We start from the raw sequence: 13,631 nt of genomic DNA on the forward strand, positions 1-13,631 counted from the left end.
AAGTTGAAATTCAACCATGCAAATACACTGAGTACTCAATCTTGATTTAGAAATTCCGTTGAGCGTGAGATCACAGCCTTGTCCATGTGTAAACGATTGGAATTGATAGGCACCACCTTGCCAACAAACTTGTCATATTCATTGCTACATACAGTCTGGCTGACTATCGACCCGTACACCGTCTCCAAAGTATGCATACATTTTACAATGACGTCATATTGAGGTATACATATGCTTAAATTGATAACCTAAACAATAACACGTCACACACTGAATCCATATACATGTACAGTGTGTGTTGAACTACTGCGATCAGATTTGTAAATACCTCACCTTTCAAAAACACTTCTCCGATAAGTACAGTTCTGCTTGTTTCCCGTCTTATGTCGTCACGATCTGGTTTTCGTTGACGTTGGTTTCTACTTCGGATTACAACTCCAGTGATCCAACCACAGTTTCAATAGTTACCACTTCACTTGGAATTCCTTTCCTTTTTACGGGAAATAAGTGAGTTTTTAACCTCAGCAGAATTCACCCTTGTCAAGCTATCGCTTTTAGAAAGACCTAGTGAAACGAAACCATAAGGTGCAAAATCTTAAGAACAAACATATTTGCATAGTAAAATGAACAATTGAAATCAGCAATACTTTTCCTTTTGTGTGTCATATAAACGAATCAATAAATGTTTCAATTAAAAAAATAGTATGATTTCTGAATTGTTGTTCTCACCGATAAAAACGTGCTTTTAAAGCTATTGAGGACAATATGAATGCACTTTGATTACTTCTATACGATGCAGCAGGCATTACACTTAATATAGTTTCGATCGCAAGTCAATGAAGATAGTATTGATATATAGTAAGATCTAACCTGTCACGTGATACAACTCATATATTTTGGGTCGGAAATATGCGATCCTGATAGGTTACACGACAGAATAAAGTCATATGTAGAACATTTACTCAAGATAGTAAACTCCAGTTAAACGACAACGTGTACATGATGTTATTAAACCTATGTAATTCAAAGTATGCTACGGACAGTATACAGTTTCACCATATTCAATCAGCGGTGAAATTGAACCAAAGAATAACTTAATTAAAAGGAAATTAGCCAACGCGATATAAAACCAATTAAAAAAGTTACGAAACGAGCAAAAGGATTATTGACGATTATACACAGTCAAGATTTTAAGTTTACCTTCAATGGCTGGTACGTAGCTGTATGGTGACGTAGCGTTGGACTTAAACTGTGTATGTTTACAGCACCGGTGTGTGTGAATAAACTGGCGGTTAGCTTGTCTGTGTCCAGACTACTTAAAGTACATGTACCTGCTATATCAATATTGATTTTAGGAATGTCTTTTACCAATCAAAGCAAGAGTTACCCTAACACACGTGACTTCAAAATACCTCAGTTTGAAATGTTGAGGAAGGTTATTTGCAAATTATTTCAAATAAAAAATTGGGACAATTTTAAATTAAGAAAAAATATGGAAGCTTACTTTTCTGCACGATTAAATTCAAAGTAATTTCACAGACAAGAATACCACTACTCAAAATTAACAGGATACCAGTTTCCTAGTTTCGTGACCAAGGAAGCACGTTGTACTTAAAGCCGTATTACAAAATGATTTATCACTTAATGCGTCAGTTACATTCGTACATATTTCAGTCGGGAACTAGGAACACTCGATATTCTATCCACAAAGGAACCATTGACAATAATAGTATTGACTGACAAAAATTTAGCAGTTTCCTGTTTTTATTTTAACAAAACAACAGCGTTAAATGAAAAATACTTGTAACAATGAAACTAGTCTATCGATAGACCTAAATCGAGGGTTTGATCGATCATAAGTAGATTTCCCATATCCTTTCGGCGTTCACCCCATTAGATCGTGCCAAGGACGTCCTTGATCCAGTAGAATTGATGACTTGGAGAGGTTCAAACTCGCGGACGCTCGTACTAAACAGTGTAAGTCATTCACCTTAGTACTCCTTTACACAAAAAATCATAATACGCTATACAACCTAAAGAAAAATAAGTCTTCATCTCAGCAAATGTCGAAAGTGACGTGAATTAGACAAAATGAGGTGCTTGAACTTTCTTGTCCAAATTCTGCCAACTTAATTTCATCGAGGGTCGGGCCGGATAAACTCCGTCATTCGATGTTTCGATAGTAAGCCCTACTTTTCATAGAACAACTGTTACAGTCAAATACACTCCAGGTATAATTCGGTAATATGTCATGTTTTATGTATAGACTATTGCATGTGAGAATTTTGAACAGTTTAGCCGTTATACGTGAATAGCGTTTGTCTTTTGGGACTCTATACCAAAGTAAACTATAAATACTAACCGCGGAAATCGTTTCACTCCCCTTTAACATTACACGTAGTTGGACTTGAAGCGTTGTTTTGTTAGAATACTAAAATTATCTCAGGGGTCAAATGATCAACACTTGGTTTACAAATGTAATGTTCCTTACCTGCTGTTTTCCCGGGATTTCACATACCGTCACACGAGGCACGTGACTTGTGGTTTGGTACAGTACAAAACAAATGGATATACTCGTAAGCTGCGTTCCTATTCCCGACATCTACATTTAGCAATATTTGATACATTAGGATTTTAAGGATACGCGAACTCTGTTCGCTATTTACTGTTCAGACAGCAGTTTTGTGTTATAATTTAGTACCTCCAAGCCTTAAGTTTAGAAAAGACACGCCCCTCTAGCGAACATAATACCTTCAAGGAAAATACTTTGGTAAAATCGAATGTGTAATTGGCCGTGTGCTTTTTTGATGAATTTCTAAACGTTCTTGTCTTGGTATAACCAAATAGTATTAAACAAATTAGTTAGTGAAACTAACACACAGCCTCATATCTAAAGATTAAAGTATCTCGAACTTTGACAAAATCATTCAGCTTTACTGATCAGAAGGGCGAAAATATAGATAATATATTATAGTTGTAGTGTTCCTTCATTTCTTTTTTCATGTGGAACAGTACAGTTTATTCCTTGCTTAGGACAGATCGATGCCAGAAGTACCTTTACTCAGTCCTCTGAAGGGGTAGAACGAAGATATAGTGGTATTTGGTCTTTTCATTATCGTGAATTGGGTGGATTAGTTGTTAATCCTTGTTTGGGAATGATCGATGCCCATTAATTCGTTAGGTTCAATACACCTTTATCTATATATTGGTGCTGTGACAATTCAAGATTGGTTAACACTTGCTAAGATAAATCTATGATGCATCACTATTCATATAGTTTGAACGAGCCTCAATTCACCGTTTATCTACTAGCTACTTCACATGCATTAACACCATCATCAAGTGAACTGCAATTATTAATTGTGTGAACAATAGTAACGTGAACTTGAATGAAACCTACGAGCACGACAGGGCGGTATACAGTTGTGTAGCTGTATTTCTAACAATTTTAGACGATATCATATCACCATGCCATAGAATAGGAGTGAGAATGAAATGGAGTTGGGATTATTGTTTGTTGCTAGGGACAACAACGTGTTTTACTTAGTTTGTTGCTAGGGATGGCGATGTGTTTTACTTACTGTTTGTTGCTAGGGATGGCAATGTGTTTTACTCTAATCGTTTGTCCAGTTTGTTCATGGGATGACAGTGTATTTGCTACCGTCAGGGGAGGATAGTACATCATGAGCATCTCATAGGTTTTGGGATATGACATGACATGATACAATATAGTTAATGAAAACATATTCCCTCTCTCCGATATCCTTCCATACGTACAAGTCTCTTGCCTATGCCACTCAGTCTCCATAAGAGATATTAAAAATTAGTTTAAATAATTGCTTATCATGCAACAATGTACTTCTTACCACGTATACAATTCATTGAGAACTATTCCAAGTGTGATAGAAGACCGTGTATTTGTTAGTCTAGGTTGTGAGTGTATACCACTGAGTAGGGTAAAGGTCATATTGTTCTAATTACTGAACACATTATTGGAATAACTATCATACCATACACAGTACACATAGTGTTGTTATGTTGATAACGAAGGCTAAATTGGAAAGATTTCATCATTTGCGCTGAACAAATAGTTGAGCTGATACATATGTACACTGTCAGCGTAGAGTTGTCTTTTGGTATGCATGATAATGTAGGATTTTGATATATGCCATTGTCACTGTATCAATATTATGTACCTTCCCTAAATATTAAAATACCTCAAGGCATATTCTCTTTCCTTTGCATGATCTTCGAAACAGTGCATGGGTATATTCATACAAAGGGGTATAGAAACTCACTTCTACATCTCTCAATTTGTGAATCCATGTGACGTATAAATTGTGTCCACTACGTCAATTTTAACTCACAGTTCATTTTATTAAATCCTAAATCCATCTCGTTTGTTCACACATCCTTAAAGTTGTGAAGTTTCCGAAAGTTCCCATCATGGCTTGCGGCTTGTTTTGACGATAACAGAAAGAATCGAGTCAAGATATAGGCCTACGCATATTATGACGGAGTCACCATTGTTCCCCACTACTTACACTTCACGTGTTTTGAATTGATTTCCAGTAATGCTTCATGTATCTTGTGCTTGTCAATATTTTTTTCCTAAACGCGAAAACACAGTCACACTATAATTTTTCGTCCATTCAAGGATGCCTAGTTAGCCTTGACCTTCAAGTTCCAGTTTGTCAATGAGTAACGCCCTTTAGACAACTTTGTGGGAAACGTTACAGTTGTAGAATTGTTTCTCTTTGTTTTCGTGTCATGACGTCAGCTTTTTCTCTCGTCTGGTGAACAATACACGAACACTTAGATGTACATGGAATACGTGATATCACGATGCCACAAACACCATATGGTATGCTGGAAAACAATTTACTCGCCGAGTGTATGTAACACAAACGATTATATTAATATTTTAAAATCTAATGATTTTTTGCTCTTTAAAGTGAAATGAGTTGAACGCATACGTCATGAAATTTATTGATAAGGGCAGATTTGTTCACAACAAACTCATCATTGCATTTGGTATAACATCCATACATTCTTTTCTTTTTTTATCTCAAGATGAAGATACTAGAAATATATATGAATATGTTAAAATAAGAGATGGGGATGCAGACGTATTGTTTCTAGTCGTCTACAGGGGTACGATGTCCTCTACAGGGGGCACTATGTCCTCTATAGGGTACTATGTTGTCTACAGGGAGGGGAGGGGAGGAAGCATAGGTAACGGACGACACCATATATAAGAAGTTACATTTCAATAAACAGAACGGATATATAATTACACACGTTTCTTTCGTCTAAATTCTTGACAGACGGCATTCTTCTTTAACCGAAGTTTTTTTGACAGATAACTTTATATGAACTTGAACTTGTCGGTTTGTTTGGGATAAATAACACCTGTGTGCCCTGATAATAGTGATACATTACCTCCATCATTCAACTAACTGCGTCATCAAACATCAGTGGTATGTGTGAACTCTTGGGAAACTCTCAATCCTATTCAAATCAACTCAGTCGAATCTAGATGGCATGCAAAGTGGCTTCAGATCGGATGAACTTACGGTGACCTTAGAGCATACTATAACCCAAACATAACGTGATTTCTACAGGTGGTTCTTACATTATTTAGTGAATTAACCATCGACCTTGGTTTCTCTCAATATATAGATTAGGAATTTAGACCTCATTGTGTCTGTTAGAGTCATGGTTTCCATGGACACTCGGAAATACAAATGTCAGAGATGTAAAGAGTAGACATCTCTCTTGACACTGTATACTTACCGTTGACCACAAGGACAACGATGATCTCAATTTAGTTAGTAGGTATGAAAATATTAAGTTTTTAAAAAAATAAATACATGTATTTGATATTTACATCGCGTAAGAGTGAATCGTGAAAATAATAAGTATATTAGCTACCATTTTATTTAGAATAGGACAATGCTTACTTCAATTCACAGCCATGGCTGCTATATTGGGACAACGTACATGTGTATATCGCAGGTTTCATGAGAAAGTATATTAGTCCATCACGTCTTCACGGAAGTTCCAGGAAGATATATAATGTGTGGAATAACATGGCAGGCATGGCCAAAGAGAGGCTGTATGAAATCCAGTGTTAACATTTCAGCATCACATAAACTGAAAAAGGTTCTGTTTCCGACGGTTGAGTAACTTATTTAACTCTAGTTCTATCTGAAAATGTATAGAATAAAAAAAAGCAAATTCTGATAGCAAATTCTGTCTTTGCCAGCGGAAGTCAGTATATATACTAGATTTTTAATTTACGAAAGGAAAACTGACCTTTGGGTACCAATCAAATATTGAGAATGTTTAAAGTTATCGATGTTAACTATGTGTCAAGTAGGATTACTATTATAACATGAAAGCAACCGGTTGACAAATATAACATTCACAACCAATGCGTTTACCATATTCCTTTCTATACAGACTTTAAGTTATACAATTCACTGATTAATAGCTCTATAAATACTAACATTGTCTCAAGAAGCTGTATGAATTCGGAGTAGCAAAGTACATGTTCTTTTCTTTTGGTAACGTGTGTTTTATTCAAGTGCTACATACAGCATGCAAGGTCGATAACTCTGTATGTTTAGACACAGACAAGTATGTGTTAGTTATCTGTGGTTTAGATCGATTGAAAAGACTGGGTAGAAGTTTACAGATAAATACATAATAAAATTACACTAGTTAAGTTTGAACTTGATAATTCTGTAAAATTCCTTACTTGTTTATAAGCTTTTGGACTCGAATTTAAAGTTAATAAGATTACACTTTGATTGTTGTCTTCACTACAATCCGTGTGGTGAAAATAATCCACTGGTACAAGAAAAAGGGGTCTGTGAATTAAGGAAATCACCCGCCTTGTCTGTCATCGTTTTCCTCGTAAACGTGTATACGACACAGATTTTAAAACGTGTACACGACACAGATTTTAAAACGTGTACACGACACAGATTTTTAAACGTGTACACGACACAGATTTTAAAACGTGTACACGACACAGATTTTAAAACAAGCGCTGTCGTGTTTCTTATGGATGGTCGTTACATCGATCCATATCGCCAGAAAAGCACAGACCAGTTTGTGGTAACGGTATAACACGTGCCGCCAGGAGCATGATTTTTCATTACCCTTAAAATGGTCGTGCTTGTGAGAGTGTATCGATCCAACGTTGGACTATACATATTATGTCTAGTTGTCAAATAAGCTTAAATCACTTTAAAAGTTGGACGTTGTTTGCTGAGTTGACGGATATTGACGTCAATGGAAATCGAGGCACATTATTACATTTTTTTGTATTTAGAGACATTTGGAACTTGCCTTTCTTTGATTAATATTACTAGTACTCATTTCCTTTCGCGAGCGAGGTCACTTGGCTGATATATTATTCTCAAAATATTTTCTTCATGCAAATACATTAAGTATATCATCATCAGGGTCATCCTTGGGAGAATAAATTGAACGTCTTAAGTATCTTACATCGTCGTAACTTGTCATTTGTTGTGTTTTTCCTGTAATCTTTTCATATTCAATATTCTCGGCCGTTGTTCTGTTCTTTAAAAGTTCCTTAACCAGCCCTTTTAGTTGCACGGTTGGTCTACGCATCTTCAGTCTTTCTTCCACCTTTCCTTGAGTAGAAACTGATTTCATTTCTCGCAGTCTTTCCCATATTGACGCTTTTTCCTCCTGTGCAGATAGTTTTGCAGATGTTCCTGTGGCATAGTGTTGATCTGAACTTGGCTCTGGTGAAAAACGGACAAATTTCATCCTTGAAGACTGTGATGTTCTTTCGTTTGAAGCTGACAAAGGAGTGCTCGTCTTCCTACCACTGATCGCACTGTCTATTGCGCCTTCCCTCGAAATCGTTAATCGTGGAATTGACACTTTTCCATGTATCTGTGGGTTTGATTTTATAGAAGGAATGATGGAAGACCACTTTTTCTTGATTGGCGATTTAACTCGTTGATCTGTACTATTAAGTGTTGTAGTTTCAACAGTATCTCTTCCACTCGCCTCCGAATCTCCACGGGTGTGTAGATTGTCTGTGGGCGAGGTAGCGTAGTAAACTCCATCCGTGTATTTTAGTCTCGGTGTTTCAGATTTATCTATCGGTGGTAAGGTGCTCGTGTTAGCTTCTTCTTTCACGCCCTTGTTGAGTACGTCCTTCCATGTACACGATTCATGAACTCGTTTGAGATCTAGAATAGTTTCAAACTTGTTTGAATTCTCAACTTTACGGTTCTTCCTATTCTTTTCACATCGTTTCCTGATGATTGACAGTGGATCTGTCGTCTTCTGTTTTCCATATCCATATGGATAAACAACTCCATTCCTCCTCTTTTGTACGGGATGTTGCATTGTTACATCACTTATCAAATTAACGGGCAATGAAGACCGTGTTTCTCTGCTTTCTGTTTTTCTTCTTTCGATGATGGGAAAGGTGTGACTTCTGTCTCCCATCATGTTTTCTCCCATCATGTTTACATTCGGAGTCGACTTTCTGATTTTCTCTTCAAAAGCACTGAGTGCCCTTTTCTGAAGAGAATATCTTTGCACTTTGTGTCTTGCTTCTTTGATAACTGGTGAAATCTTGACGTTGACAACCTCGTGTACTCTGATGTCCATGTTTGCAGCTTTCTGTACGTCCCACCTTTCTATTGCTCCAATGCGTCGAATTTCAGCTAATGTTTGACGATAAAAGTCTTGTATTGGCCTGTCTAGTTTGTTTTCTAGGCTTTCGCTTATATCAACACCATTGTCTATAATGGGAAGTATGATAAATTGCCGTCTATTTTTGTTGGCTTGCCAGTACGTAAATTGTTGTAATTCTCGTTTAAGGTGTCTCTCTTCTGATTCATACGATTCCATCGTTCGTAGATAATCCCTCCTAATCGTCTCCTGTTTCCGCTCCAGTTGTAACGAGTACGCTTTATTCCGTTGTCCAACCTGTAGATTGCCTTCCATTTTCCAATAAACAAGCTGGGTGTCGCTGTCAGCGCCGTAAATCTGTTCAACGGCCATCTTTTTAGTAAGTGATATCCAAAGAAGTTATAAAACATCTATGCAGTCTGTGTATCTTCAGTGGTTGCTTCTCGAATCTGTCGTTACGTTTATCATCGACCGTTCTGTTGTCTGTGTTGCTAACGTCGACTACCGACTCCGCTATACCGACTCTGGAGTCTTTGCTTCGTGACTTGTCGGTCTCCGTTGCTGTGATCGAAAGTGTTGATTTTTTAATCTCTGTGTACTCTTTGGACAAATCAAATGTTGACAATCGCTAAACGTCTTAAAAACCTCAATCTGTTTATTTTGTGATGCAGTCGTTAGGAGAATAATTCACCTCAACCAGCCTATCGAAAGTGAATTGGAATTCCTGGACATTTTTACAAGTAGAGGTGAAGAACTTAAAGTGTACGTGTACTTGACTTACTTATAAGTTATTTAGTGTTTAACCTGTGTCATCAATCACGTGTTACATATGTTCTACATTAGTGCTGTTGTATTATTTATTCGCTATACTCTTAGATAACAGGTCAATTTGTTCCAACACCTGCCGTCGTTAAGTCTAGGTCATCAGGACAACCACCTGTAAGTTCCATAGCCATCATGTGATCACCTTTCCCAACCAGCTGTAACTATGGAGATGAAGGAAATAAACGTATGACATCACTGAATGGTGTTCAGAATAATACTTTTATGAAGATGTAATACTAATAGTGTTCATTTTCACTTGTGCTTTCACGTTCTATTTTGTATGTTATTAAAGTGATATTTTGGTCGACGTTCGGTGCACCAGTCTACGATACAACATCACAATGTTATTAAAGTGATATTTTGGTCGACGTTCGGTGCACCCGTCGGCGATATAAAACATCACAATGTTATTAAAAGTGATATTTTGGTCGACGTTCGGTGCACCAGTCTACGATATAACATCACAATGTTATTTAAAGTGATATTTTGGTAGACGTTCAGTGCACCAGTCCCCGATATAACATTTTAATGGTTTCCTTTTGATTGATTGCCTGCTTGTAATTTTTCCTCCAACTTTCGATCTTCACTTAAAGGCAAAATTGGCTTTCTTAATTTGTATCATTTGACAAAAGGATTGAATCCTCGAATTATCATATCTTGTCATAGAAGTATATTTTTTATATGGGTGTCGCTACAATCGTCACTTTTCATCAGATTTTATTTACTTCAATATCAACCATATTTCATTGAAGAGAAATCGAAAGAAGGATGTACACATAATGATGTCAATTTGATGACAGATATCGACCCTCCCACCTCATTCCGTAGACCAGTGTCTTTTTTTCTTTAATTGCCATATATTTTCTAGTGCTAGTAACCATGGTAACCATACCAGTAAATACAGGATGGGACATAACTCAACACCGTGGCATAATGCTGTCACAGTCACAGTGACTGTGAGACAAAAAAGTGCAACACTAACTTAAGACACAACATAACTTTTCACATTTCAAAAACCTTGGATAACAATTATTGTTGTGTAGTATTTTCACTTGTAAAGCCTGTAAGTTTTGAAAGAGACAACCAACACTTGAAGATTATGATAAAAAATTTATCACATTTGCTAAGAAAATAAAAACTCAAAATAGAGGTGTTATAACATAACACAAATAGTACAACACAACGCAAGGGAACATAACACTTGCTTATACATCGTAACTCAAATGAAACCACACACACGCACACGCACACGCACACGCACACACACACACACACACACACACATACACACACACAACACAACACATTAAAACCAAATGCTCACTGTGACATAACACGTCGTAAAGCAACAATATGCAATGCATTACTGCAGAATATGACAAGGTATGACGTAACCGAAAGTATGTAGAGAAAACCCGGTTGCAATGTGAATGCTATGCGTTTATAAAGGCTGCAATGGATTGTATACTCCCCAGGGAGTTGAGGAAGTATAAAGGGCCGTTGTACCGCTATAGATCCGTGCCAGGGGTAATAATTGTAAAGTGCTTTGAGCACAAAGTGGGAGAGCGCTACATAAAAACTAACATTATTATGATAATATTATTACTAATATTAAAACGATGACACCATCTGCGCTGAAATTAACCCCCCCCCCCCCATGTAAACGAGGGCAATGCATACATGCACATATTATACATTTCAACACATCGCCAGGATACTAATTTGCATTTGATGGTGAGCAACCACTTGATTTATCTTGGAGAAGCACATGTCAAGAAAAGGGATTTGGCAAATCATCATTTGGTAGATTTTTTCAAATAAAAAAACAAGGAGTATCCTGCCATAGCAAGCAAGTAAGGTACGGAGTTCAAGTGCACTGCATGTATTACACAGTACAATGATATACGAGGGGTGCTAATACATTTCGTGATGGCGCCCTCTTCTTTGGTCATCGACTTTCAATGCTCATCGAGTATTTCTCAATACGTTTGTTTAATGTTTTTTAAATTCAATTTTCGGTATTTCTCTGAATTAAAATATTGTGAACAGTTTCTAGATGAAAATATAGAAGTAGCTGAAGAAGTGTGAACCTAACACAAGTTATGCGCATATGATTATTTTATTGTATATTTTAATTTATGCATTCAATGGTAAATGCGGCACAGTGACACAAACATTGAGGAGAAGTGCAAAAACCCAACAACAAAACATAGAAAATTACAAGCAACGCGACTGGAGTATTTTGGGGTAAAACACTTCCTCTTTTGTTAATCAACTGGTCAAATACATCAGAGGAATGAAGACATTGGCTATGTTGCTTCAAGTACATAAATACGTTACGCAATTTTTACAAATGGTCACGTACGGAGTGTGTTTGTGTCTGCTTATTTGTGTTTATGGGTGTGTGTGTGTGTATGGGTTTGTGTATGTGTGTGTGTGTGTGTGTGTGTGTGTGTTATATGTATATGAACGACAAGTAAAATTATGTCAGTTGATGAGTTCAGTGAAAGTAAGAAAGTATCTACTATAATTCAATATCATGAATCTATAAATATTCATCATTTATAAAATTTTGCAAGCAAAGAACCACACCAAGAGAACTCTTTACACTTCAAATCGTCAACAAACGTAAAGTTATAACAGTTATTTTATTGCGTCTTGTTAAACAATATCTAAAAAGTGCGGTTAAATATTTTGTTTTAATTTCTTCAACTTATTACATTAAATATAAATAAGAGTTACGAGGTAACATTGTGAAAAGTTGGACGGATAGTTTCATCTGAGGAACTTTGTCAACTCTTTTTTCTCTCTCAAAATCGTTCAGAAGACTAGGATTATGTAGAACTGAAATAAATCAAATACATCGACTTATTGTCAAAATTAGATGACTCATTAAGATGTGTTTACTTTCGATGATATTGTATAAATGTAAACAAATCGTCAAGTCTGTCATTATTACATTTCATGCCTCCAGCTCCTTAACGTTCCCTTGTCTAAAATTGCAAGATAATTTAGCAGACATGTCGTCAAACTTCTAAACTCATATAACTAGTCTTTGTATAAAATACTGATCATTCTTGTCAATCCATTTGCTTGATAAATGGTATTAATAGACAAAAATACTTTAAAAAGTCAGTTGTGACGTCAAAATATTATAAGTAAAAGTTGTCAACATACTCGTTTACATTTTTTGTAAGACAAGGATGGCGTCTTAGAACACACACTACAATGCACGAATTGTGCATCGCTCTTCCGTGGAACATGTCAGCAGCAAAATGACCTTCACAGTCTGGCAATTCTTAGCTCATCAGGAAAGGTCATCGTTCATTTTCGTAATGTACATATTTTCATTCCAAAAGAAACCGTCACACATAACTAATAACGGCACAGTGCCAACTTTTATGACAAGCACCTTAAATTACAACGACTTCCTCCTTTTTTGATATGTAAAAGTTTATACAGGTCAACCATATCCGAACATGTAAGTTAATTGACACGATGGGATAAACTAACAAACAAACAAACAAACAAACAAACAAACAAACAGACAGACAGACAGACAGACAGACAGACAGACAGACAGACAGACAGACAGACAGACAGACAGACATACAGACAGGCAGACAGAGAAACAAGCATACTCGGGCGTCTAGTAACTATGGTGATGGTGTAAAATCGAAATGTTAAATGAGGAACTAATTTGAGATCGAGGAAAGAAATAGCGCCAGTTGTGCGTACATTCAAGCGATTACTAATATGTGCATGTTATTGGTGGAAACGTACACTGTATGGTAACTACCTGCCCCGGGGTTATAGATAGTAAAAGCAAGTATTACACATTAGATTGTTGATTTGGTAGCTATGCCCAGGCCTCAAATATTTGTCTGTGGTCATGACGGCGTTGTATCTCCAGGCTCCAACCTGGACCATACCAGGGAAATCTACAATAAAGTGTTGTTGTGAGTTGACAAGGTGTACATTTAGTATGATAATTACCTATCTAACACTGTATCACATAATTTACGTACTTGAACTCAGATGGTACTGAACGTGTTCAAATGTAACAAAGTATTAACATAGACTTAATCGTATGTGAATCGATATAATTAAGCAGTGAC

The sequence above is a fragment of the Glandiceps talaboti genome, chromosome 2 (assembly GCF_964340395.1).
Source record: "Glandiceps talaboti chromosome 2, keGlaTala1.1, whole genome shotgun sequence".
NCBI lineage: Eukaryota > Metazoa > Hemichordata > Enteropneusta > Spengelidae > Glandiceps > Glandiceps talaboti.